The sequence below is a fragment of the Gracilinanus agilis genome, chromosome 3, assembly GCF_016433145.1.
Source record: "Gracilinanus agilis isolate LMUSP501 chromosome 3, AgileGrace, whole genome shotgun sequence".
Taxonomy (NCBI): Eukaryota; Metazoa; Chordata; class Mammalia; order Didelphimorphia; family Didelphidae; genus Gracilinanus; species Gracilinanus agilis.
The window spans coordinates 395854499-395865200 of NC_058132.1; positions in this window are offsets into that span (position 1 = coordinate 395854499).

The following is a 10702-nucleotide window of genomic DNA, read 5'->3' on the forward strand; positions in this document are numbered from 1 at the left end:
AGGCAAAAGGGTAATATGTCTTTTTTTCTTTTTTTCTTTTCAGACTTAGTCTCCTATCTCACCCAGGCTGAAGTGAAGGAGACACTCCAGGGTAGGATCTTTGACCTGCTTTGTTTCTGACATGAACTAATTTGCATCCCCACCTTTAGACAATCCTGTGCTTCCCCTTCCCCCATTCCCGGGGACTTATATTAATGTCAAACTTTTCATCAACACACAAGATGATAATACAATGTTAATTTAGCCCATGGAAACTCAGAATTTTTTAACTCAAGAGATCCCCGGCCTTAGCCCTCCAGTAGCAGGGAGCCACTATGACCAGCTGATATGACTTTCCCAGCATCATACAGACATTTATGGAGCAGAATCAAAATTCAAATCTAGGCAAATCTGGCTTCAGACACTTCCCAGCTGTGTGATCCTGGGCAAGTCACTTAACCCCCATTGCCTAGCCCTTACTACTCTTCTGCCTTGGAACCAATACACAGTATTGATTACAAGACGGAAGGTAAGGGTTTATTAAAAAAAAATTCAAATCTAGGTCTTCTGACCCCAAATTGATCAATAAATAAGTATAGCAATTTTTGTTAGAGCTAGAAACATTCACTTCAGTATACTATTCAGACTTCCAATCTTAAGAGTTCCTGTAAATTCCTACGATTTTCTATGACAGGGCTTTACTTCTTCAGTAAATTTATTGCTATATGCTATGGCATTTGCGTTACCATTACTGCTAACCAATCCAGGCTGGATAAAAGTAGTATCCCAGAAATATCACCAGCCTAGTTTCTGTGCTTTTCTAATAGCCTGGCAGGCTGCCCAGGAATTTCAAAGTTAAAGAGTGCTGACTGTGAGATGACAGAGAAGGGACTTAAAAGAATTAGAAACAAGGCTAGAATTATACATATATGTTGTTGGCTTAGGGAGAGAGAGGAAATGAGCAGAACCACAGATTTTCAGAGTAGAAAAGAATCTCAGAAACAGCAGAGTCCAACCCTGGACTTAACCAGAATTATTATCACAGCAGACCCTACAGAGTGATCATACAGCTTGTTTGATTGCTGCTTCTCCTGGGTGACGAAAGTCATCAGTATCCTTAAGATCAACATAAGAAGGAAAACCTTGTTATTAAATGTCATTTTTTTCTTTTGCCAGCATCTCTTCTCCCAGAAATACAAAGACACTTAGTGAAATCTAAGTTCCAAAGAAGATGCAAATTCAAAGAAAAGGTTGGCTCCTTCTCTAATCTCTTCACCCCTACACCCCAACAGTAATTCGGCAAAGAGAGAAGGTGAGATCCTTTTTATAGTCATCAACTCATATGATGTAGATAGTGTATTGAATAGAGCACTGGACTTGAGGTCAGGGAGTTCTGAGTTCAAATGTGAACTTGGACATTTATTTGTTATATGACCCTGGGAAATTCACTTGACCTCTGTCTCTTCAGTTTCCTCACTTGTAAATTAAGGATAATAGTAATATCTACTTCTAGAGGTTGTTAGGAAGATAAAAATTAGAGAATATTTGTTAAGTACTTTGTAAACTTAAAGTACTATATAAATGCTAGTTAGTATTTTTATTACCATTCTCATCATCATCATCATCATCATCGCAACTCCTTTAAATAGGCAAGACAAATAATACTATCATTTTAAAAAGAAGGAAATAGGTCCAGAGAGAAGAGGTGAATGTCCAACCTCTATATTTCACACATGAAGAAACCGAAGCACCAAGCTAAGACTTGCCCAAGTTCACTCAGTGAACATCAGAGCCAATTATCAAATTCAGGTCTTCTGACTCCGAAACCATTGCTTTTAACTGTGTAATACAAACCTGAAGCTATAGAGCTACATTTTCCCAGGATGCATTCTGGACTTATGCAGAGGTAGGAAAGACCATCTCATTCTACAGATGAGGCCACTGAAAGATGATGTGATCTGTTCAAGTTTTATTAACTTAGTGATGTAATCAAGATTTGAACCTTATAAAAGAAAATGTGAAATTCTGAGAGAAACTGAATTTATTAAGAATGTTTATCTCACATAAATCCATGATCTACAGACTTTCCAGGAACCTGAGACTCTGAGTGATTGAATTGAAATGGTATTTATACATGAGCTGGATTACACAAACTCAGTTTAAGACAGAAGTGAGATTTTTCTTGGGAAGATAGGGCGCCCTCTTGGCAAGAAGCTAATTTTTTTTTTCTTGTGAATGTCAGGTCTTCCCTTGGAGGAAGGGTGCCTTCTTGGCAAGAAGGTCTGCCAAGTGGGTTTTTCTTGGCAAGAAAGTTGAGTCTTCCTTTGGAGGAAGAGATCTTAGGTCTGCTAAGCAGGTTTTTTTTTGGTAAAAAGGTCAGGTCTCATCATATCTCTTTCTTATAGAGCAGGTTATATAGCCCTCTGACCTATATATGATGATAATGAGGATAGCCAAGGATATTCTTTAGCTTCAAAGTCAAATGAGAGAACAGCTTCAAAAACTCCTAAATAAATTCCAAGATATTGAAGGAATGCACAAACTCCCCTTGGCAAAGATATCTACAGAGCATTCTATTATTTGTTTTAAGAACACTACAATTATTGATCACCAATTCTCAAATCCAGTTAATCATTTAATAATTAGAATGATTCCTTATTGTTAAATTTATTATGATTACATCATTAAAATGCTAGTTATCTAATGGGATTACATGCTGAGAATATGATGGTACACAGAGGCATAAAACAATTAATATAACCTGAAGTTACTTAATTAAATTATCTTTCACAATTCGGGTCCTTTTGCTAGTGAGCCAGTACTTTCTATTGCATAATGTTGCTTCTCTTCAAGCAACAAATTTATAATAACTTTCATTTGTGATTTATGACAAATACTTCCCTCACAACCTCCCTGTAAAGTTGGTAGGGGAAAAAAGTGAAATCATAGGATTTAGATGTGGAAGGAACTTTAAAAATCAACTAGTCCAACCTCTATATTTTACACATGAAGGAACTAAGACACAAAGGGGCTAAGTGGCTTGCCCAAGTACACTCAGTGAACATCAGAGCTAATTATCAAATTCAGGTCTTCTGACTCCAACAGCATTGCTTTTAACTACACGATACAAGATAATGAAAGTCAAGGTCTAAAAACAATGAGTCACTGAAGTAACAACTTTCAATAAGTTATTATGGAGATCATTATTAGAAATGGATGTCAGACTCTTCTCACATTCCCCAGTTTTCAAAGAGAAGAGGGACAACTTACCTGCTATGAAGGTCTTCATTAGAAAATAATGTCTCAAAGAGAGATGCTTTCTAATTTGTGAAACCACATCATTAAAAAAGCTCACAATCAAAATGTATTCCACTTATCTTAAAGCACAAAGAATGCGAGAATAAAAGGCAATTGTATTTAAAAGATAGTTTCATCAGTCTTATTTTTCCAGAACTTTTCATTATTTCATGAGTTGAAAGGTGAAAGAATTCTATAGTAGGCTTGTACTTAATCTTTCAAATTTCCTTTGAGAAAGCAAAGTGTGCTTCTTAGGTTTCCACTATCCAATGTCTCCACTTAAAAAAAAACAGAATTTATTTTGATAGTGGGTTATAGCTATGTGAGGACCTAAACCAAATAGATTAGACTTCAATCCAGTTATTTTAATTAAAAACTTTAAGGAAAACACCCTCTTGACATAAAGATTAAGACAGTATTAATGGCAGTAATCTATTGATTCTGATGAGAAACTGGCAGGGTGCAAAGGCTATAATTAATATTTTTAGAAGCAATATGACATTCTTTAGGAAAAATTACTTATAATGGCTTTCATGAAGCATTACAATCTAGAAATTATGACAAAGTTCATTTATATTGCCAATGACCTATATACCAAAAGCTATCATTTTATAACATAGGATAAAGGATGTACAAAGAAAATAAATCCTATGTTTAATCTCTTGTGCTTATATATTTTTGTCTAGTTAAAAGGATAAATGAGTAAGGTAGAAAACATAAATTAAATTCAAATTGAAGTATCACCGACACCCCTTCAGCTTGTATAAATTTGTCCAAACAGTGACATAAAGCAACTAGAGAATCTCACAGTTCTAAGATCAAATCTTGGATGCTTCTGATAATTTTTCTCTTTGCCCCCTACTTCCAACTAGTTTCCCCCAAATCACATTGAATGTGGTTCATTATTTTTTGCTCTCCTCAGTGGTATCTATTTTCTTCCTGCAAGCAACCAAGGCATACTAAGATCAAATGTGATTAAAATGGATCTTAGAAAGATGCAAGGATTATTTGTATCCTAGGTGGCTAAGTGATTCAGTCAATAGAGAGCCAGACTTTGAGATGGGAAGTCTTCTGTTCAAATTTGACTTTGGATACTTCTGAGCTATGTGACACTGGGTAAATCACTTAATCCTAGTTGCCTAGGTCTTATTGCTCTTCTGCTTTGGAACAGATATCTAATATCAATTCTAATACACAGGGTAAGGGAGAAAGAAATAAAGACTAAAGACCAAAATGAACCAAAAGATAAGACAGGTATCTTTATACTTTTTACAAAGGAATTTACATTTATAAAGATATAATATTATATATTTTAGTGTATATGTGTGTGTAACACATAAGGGTAACATATAGATAATGCACACACACACATCACCTCCTTATTCTTTTTTTCAATCTCCCCAATATGGTTCTCATGACCCATAGTCATAGGAGCCTAACTATTATTAACTTTTAGATTGTTCTTAAGTCAGGAACAAGTTTTGCTTCCCATCTGCTCATCTACTTATTTTCCTCTAGGGTCAGGCACTGTCTTGAAGGCTATTGTGGTCCTCATTGATGTCTGAAGTTTTGCTGCCCCTATGACAATAGAACTTCTGGCCCAGATGTAGTTGCTGCAGCTTCTGAATTTCCTTTCAACTAATCTGAAGCCCTGCTGGCCTCTCATCTATTTGTTTCTGCCCACTGTCTAGAGCAGTGATGGTGAGCCTATGGCACAGGTGCCAAAGATGGTACTAAGAGAGCTCTCTGTGGGCACTCAGCTGCTCCCCCCAGAGTTTGTTACTAAAAAGGCAGAGGGACTCAGGTGGAGCTGCTCCCCTCCCCCATCTCTCCAGTGCCTGATGACATTTTTTTATATCCCTCAACCCTCTGCCAAGCAGTCCAATGGGAGTGCACAGGAAGTAAGGTGGGCGGCTCACAGGAGGCAGAGCTAGAGGGGAGCAGAGTGCTCATGCTGCTCCCCTTCCCCTCTCCACATAAGCCTCTCATCACTTTCCCCTCTGCCCAGCAACCCAATGGGAGTGCTTCTTCCCTCCCCTGTCTGGAGTAAGGGAGAGGTGGGGTGCAGCACTCCCTCTCTGGGGGGATGGGTCATGGCACTCAGTCTTTTGGGGAGCAGCATGGCACTCAGTCTAGGGGTGTGGGGGGAAGGGCCTGGTACTCCATCTCTAAAAGGTTTGCCATTGCTGTTCAATACTCTCCTGTCCACTGGCATTGAGGTCTGCTACCATTTCTCAGAAGTCTCTTGTACTTTATACTCATAACAATCCCTGCTGTCTTTCAGGAGCCCTTATTCCTTTCTTTTGTAGAGTTCCTCTTTCTATGGTCCTTTTCTTATCAGTACATTCATCTTTCTGCCTCCAAACAGCTAAGAGAGTAAAGGAGTAGGCAAAAAATAAGAAAAAAGGAGAAAAGATTAGGAAGATTACCATTTCTCCTGAATGTTTAAAATAGATAAACTTAGAGGAATAATAGTAATATAATGGATCATTTCATAATTTTCTTTCTGATATATCTCTTTATGTTTAACTAGATATAGATAGGTAAATATAATTGTTATATATTTGTACATAAATATATTATATTATACTATGTTGTGTTATGTTATATTATATTAAATTATATTATGTTATATTATACATATTATCATTTCAGTCATGTCAGACTCGTCATGTGAGGTTTTCTTGGCAAGACATTGGAGTGGTTTTCCATTTCCTTCTCTAGTCATTTTATAGATGGACTGAGGCAAACAGGATTAAGTGACTTGTCCAGGGTCACACAGCTAATAAGTGTCTGAGCCTGGATTTAAGTTCAAGTCTTTCTGACTCCAGTCCTGGTGCTCTATCTACTGCATTACCTAGCTGCCATATATTATATACCTGGTAATAATAAAACATGGTAGCACACATATGCATATAAATAACATCTGTGTTGTGATACAGAGAGGAGGGCTTAACAGTTTGCAGGCTTTTGCTGAGTGCTTATGTCAGTTAAGAGGTTTTAGAATCTTGGAAGAGTTTCATTTGGACCTGGGAACTTGTGGAGGGAACCAGGGTCCAGCGAAGCTCCTTTCTGGGGATTAAAACCTTAGCCTAGTTTTGCAGTTTTTTGAGATTTGTTCATTTAGATAAGACCTTTGAATCTCCCTATCCTACCTCATTTCCTACCTTCATTTCCCTTACCTAAATGTCTGAGAGGAATGAATAAGGAGAGTGAATAAGAGAGTTAGTTCAAATCTGTGAGAGTTTAGCCCTACCCTTGCAGTAACTATCTAGAGAGGTTTTATATCCATTATCCCAATCCCTTTTGATTTCAAAATCACCTTGAGAGCTGAGTAAAGGCAGAACCTTTCTCAAGCTCCCAATCCTACTTCCCTTCCCCCACCTGAGGTTTCTCTAAGCAGCTGTTAGGGTTTCCTTGATCCTCTTACCCTGACAATCTATCCTGAGAAGATAATAAACCCCTTTGTGTTTAAAACAGATCTTTTTGGTTACTTCATTAGTTAATTAGTAAGAAAGGGAAGAAGAGGAAAAGTATCAACATACTCTGGGTTTGAGGGAAGCCGGGGTATCCATCTTGAAGGAGGTGTAACTTCAAAACAAGTCCCTTCCTGTGGACTAACTAAAGCCTGTAGTTAATTTCAATCAGTCTATTTCCCTTCAGAGTTTGTCTTTAGCCTAAGTCCCAGACTGTATTCCCTGCTGCTGTTTGCCTGTTTAGATTAGTTCATCCTCTCCCTGGCGATCCTTGTTACCTCAGTGTTATACTCCCTGAACTCAGACATTCCCTTATTTCTCCTACCACCTCAACTGCCATCCTTCATCATTGAACCTTCCTCATCCACTATATTGCCTTAACTTCCCTACTACCTAGTCTATTCACTTGATTACCTCCAGCCGTGGGTCCTTTGCCTTGTCTTATTCCCTGATCCTACCAGTTATTACCCCTAGCTTCAGCCTCATATTATATCCTGCATCTCCCTATTACATCCTATCTAATCCCCATATTACCTCCCTTTCAAATCCCCTATAACAGTGTATAATGTAAAAATAAGTAAAATAATTCATGGAATAGCTTTATATAGGATAAATTAGCATTTACTTCTTAAATTCAATGAAAATAAAAACATTTATATACTGCTAGAAATGGTAAAAATGACATTTCTAATCTTTATTCATTCTGCATACTGTCTCACTCCAGTCATATGGTTATGCTCTCTGTCTCTATCTCTATCTGTCTCTGTATCCCTCTCTCCCTTTCTCTCTCTCTCTCTCTCTGTCTCGCACACACACACACACACACACACACACACACACACACACACACACAATTCCGGAGAGAATGGAGAGGGAGAGAGAGATCTTCTTGTTCTATCTGATGAAGTCCGGAACCATCAGTGTTCTCTGGCTGATTTTCAGTTTGGGTAATACCAAGTCATTAGCCAAATCCTAGCCTCCCAGAGCCCCTACCATTATTATACAATCGATAGCCTTTCTGAGCTAGATTGCCAATATACTATTTGATATTTTTCAATTTTGATAACTCTGGCCAATTGGAATACAAAATATTTTCTAAAGATATAGTGGCATTAAAAACAGCAGCAGAACAATTCTTATACTAAAGGATTACTAAATTCAGCCTAATTGACTTTTCTGCTCCTGGAAATGTTGTTTACCTGTACCTCAATAGTCTCTGGCACTCTGATGAACTTCACTAGTTCATTTAATATGTCATCACGCCATCAGGTAACAGCATCACTCAGTTGTGGACTGCAGTGGTAATGGGTGTGTAAGAACATTTCATTTGGTATTCCATACTACTAACAATAGCACTTACCTCCAGAGCCAAATATCCTAGCCCCATTCAATTGGATACTGTCTGGAGTAGCTCTGAATAAAACACCAGTCTACAAACCCAGGATCTCTCTCTCTCTTTAAAAAGTAGGAGGCCAGAACCAGAGAGGTGACGGTTTTAAAAAACCCTCATCTGGTTGTTACTGCAATTTTCGGGTTTCTCTGGTTTTATTCTCACCTATAGTCAACATCCCAACATGGTGATTTATTACTTTCTCTGGATTTCTTCTCTGCAAAGTATTTCTACTGGTCTCATATGAAGTTCTCTGCCTTAGTCTTTGCATTTAGTGAAGATTTTTTATATAGAACTTTTGTTACATAAAAGTTTTTATGCAATTTTTACCCTTTCATTTTGTTTAGAATATAGTTTAGAATATAGTCCAACTAATAACCCTTGTTCCTTAATTTTAAAAGTACTTTAATTTTCTATAACCCTGAAAGTTCTTAGTTTTTTTATTATTATTTTGCTTCTTCAATTCTATTTAAAATATTTTAATGTCCATACTCGTTTTCTGTGGTGTTTGATGTCATCTCTAAGCCATAGCTAACTATATATTTTATTGTTTTTAGTATGTTACACATATATTAATTTAGAATAGGGATAACATAATTAACTAATAGGGAGAAAAATAAGGCACAGAATTATGGATAAATAGGAATTTTTTGAGGCATTCCTGGCTAAGCAGAGGCAATGAGATGGGAAATATAGTGTCATGCATAACAATTAATAATAATAATAACAATATATGATATCATATTGATCTTCCCAATAACCATGGTTGCTGTTATCCCTGTTTTATAAATGAGGAAACTGAGGCAGACAAAGGTTAAATAATTTACCTAGGGCCACAAATTTAGTAAATATCTGAGGCTGGATTTGAACTCAGGTCTTCCTTACTCCAAATCAGAATACATCTATGTCAGCTTGTTCTGTGAGACTCACTCTGTTCCACTAAAAATGAAAAGGGGAGAGGGGATAGGAAACCAAGAACCTTACTAATCACTGACCCTGACTACAAAGGTCACTCACTGCCTGAGAGGAACCTGATATAGCCAAGAGGTGAACTATAGGGGTAATTTATAGATCTATAGGTGGCGAGCATCTGGATAATAGTGATTTTCCCAAAGATATCATGAGAATGTCACTACTACAGTTTTCTAAGTGTCACATGTGGGAAATAGATGTCACATTTCAATTTTTTTTAAAAATAAAACACCAGGCTAATGGGTTTTATAACAAAGTTGCTAAAATATTTGACAGAGTCACTGATTCTGATATAGTTAATAAGGAATATAAGCAGAAGGTATTATTGGGGGGGGGGAAGAAAGAGAGAGAGAGAGAGAGAGAGAGAGAGAGAGAGAGAGAGAGAGAGAGGAAGGAAGGAAGGAAGGAAGGAAGGAAGGAAGGAAGAAAAAGAAATTTACTATCACAGTTATTTGTAGAGTGTGGGTGCACCCAGGGTTTGCATACTCTAGAGTGGGCATTACTATTGGCTTATTTCCTTCCCTTCTATGCATACCTATTTTAATTACAATGAACAACATAGAGATGGTCTAAGAGAGGGAGCTGTACTCACACAGTGGAAACAATAGTTCATTTTTTTAAAGAAGTGGGCAGGGCATGTTTTTATTCTTTTACTTTGGGAGCACAATTCTTCTTTGTTCTGAGTATTATAAGGCCAAGGTTGGTAAGTCATGTCAGGATCTACTTTGATTTTCAGAAATGGGTAGAGATAAAGAGAGGAAGGGCACATGCTGTGTAAGTCAAAGTTCTTTTCTTTGTATGCTGTCATTCTTTGGAGCGAATTATCTTCACCACTGGATCAGTATGCATTCTGACTATTTTCCCAGCTGTGCTGTGGGATGAATGCTGAATAAGTGTGAACAAAGCAATAGGAAAAATATACAGAGTATGTTTTGAAGACTACATCACAGAATCTGCCATGTTACCAATTAGAGACAAAAACAGAAGCCAACAAGGCTGAACATTCTTGGAAAGAAATGAATGTTAAAAGAAAACATTACTGCCAATCAAACCAATCTCTTTGTGTAAATTTATAAGAAGGATGTCACCAAGAGAAATTGTGAGCCTAATAGTAAATAAAATAACCATATGAATATATATTCTAAGCTTTATTATAAATTTATTTCTGTACATCCTTCAAGAAATTAATTTAGACAAATATAATGGGTATGTATTCCAGCTCACTCTCCCAAAGGCAGCTTGACTGCATTCCCCTTTAGGATGCAGGGGTACTCTGAAGAATGAAATACCCACCAACTGTCTTTCCCTCTGCATTAACTCATCATTAAAGGTCAATGACTAGCACCTCAATTCCATTTAACCACTTAATATCACTTGGTTTTTACAAAGGGATATTTATTTTAAGGATATAGCAAAAACAAACATAAATATTTACCAAAAAATCTCTGGGGAATGTTCTCCCCTATACCATTTTGGACTCTGGTGGAATAAATTCATAACTAACCTAAGTTTCTACATTGTTCACCTACAGATGTAGCATGCTATAAATATTTATCTGAGCTTCTTTTGATCTAGGTCAAAAAGGTCA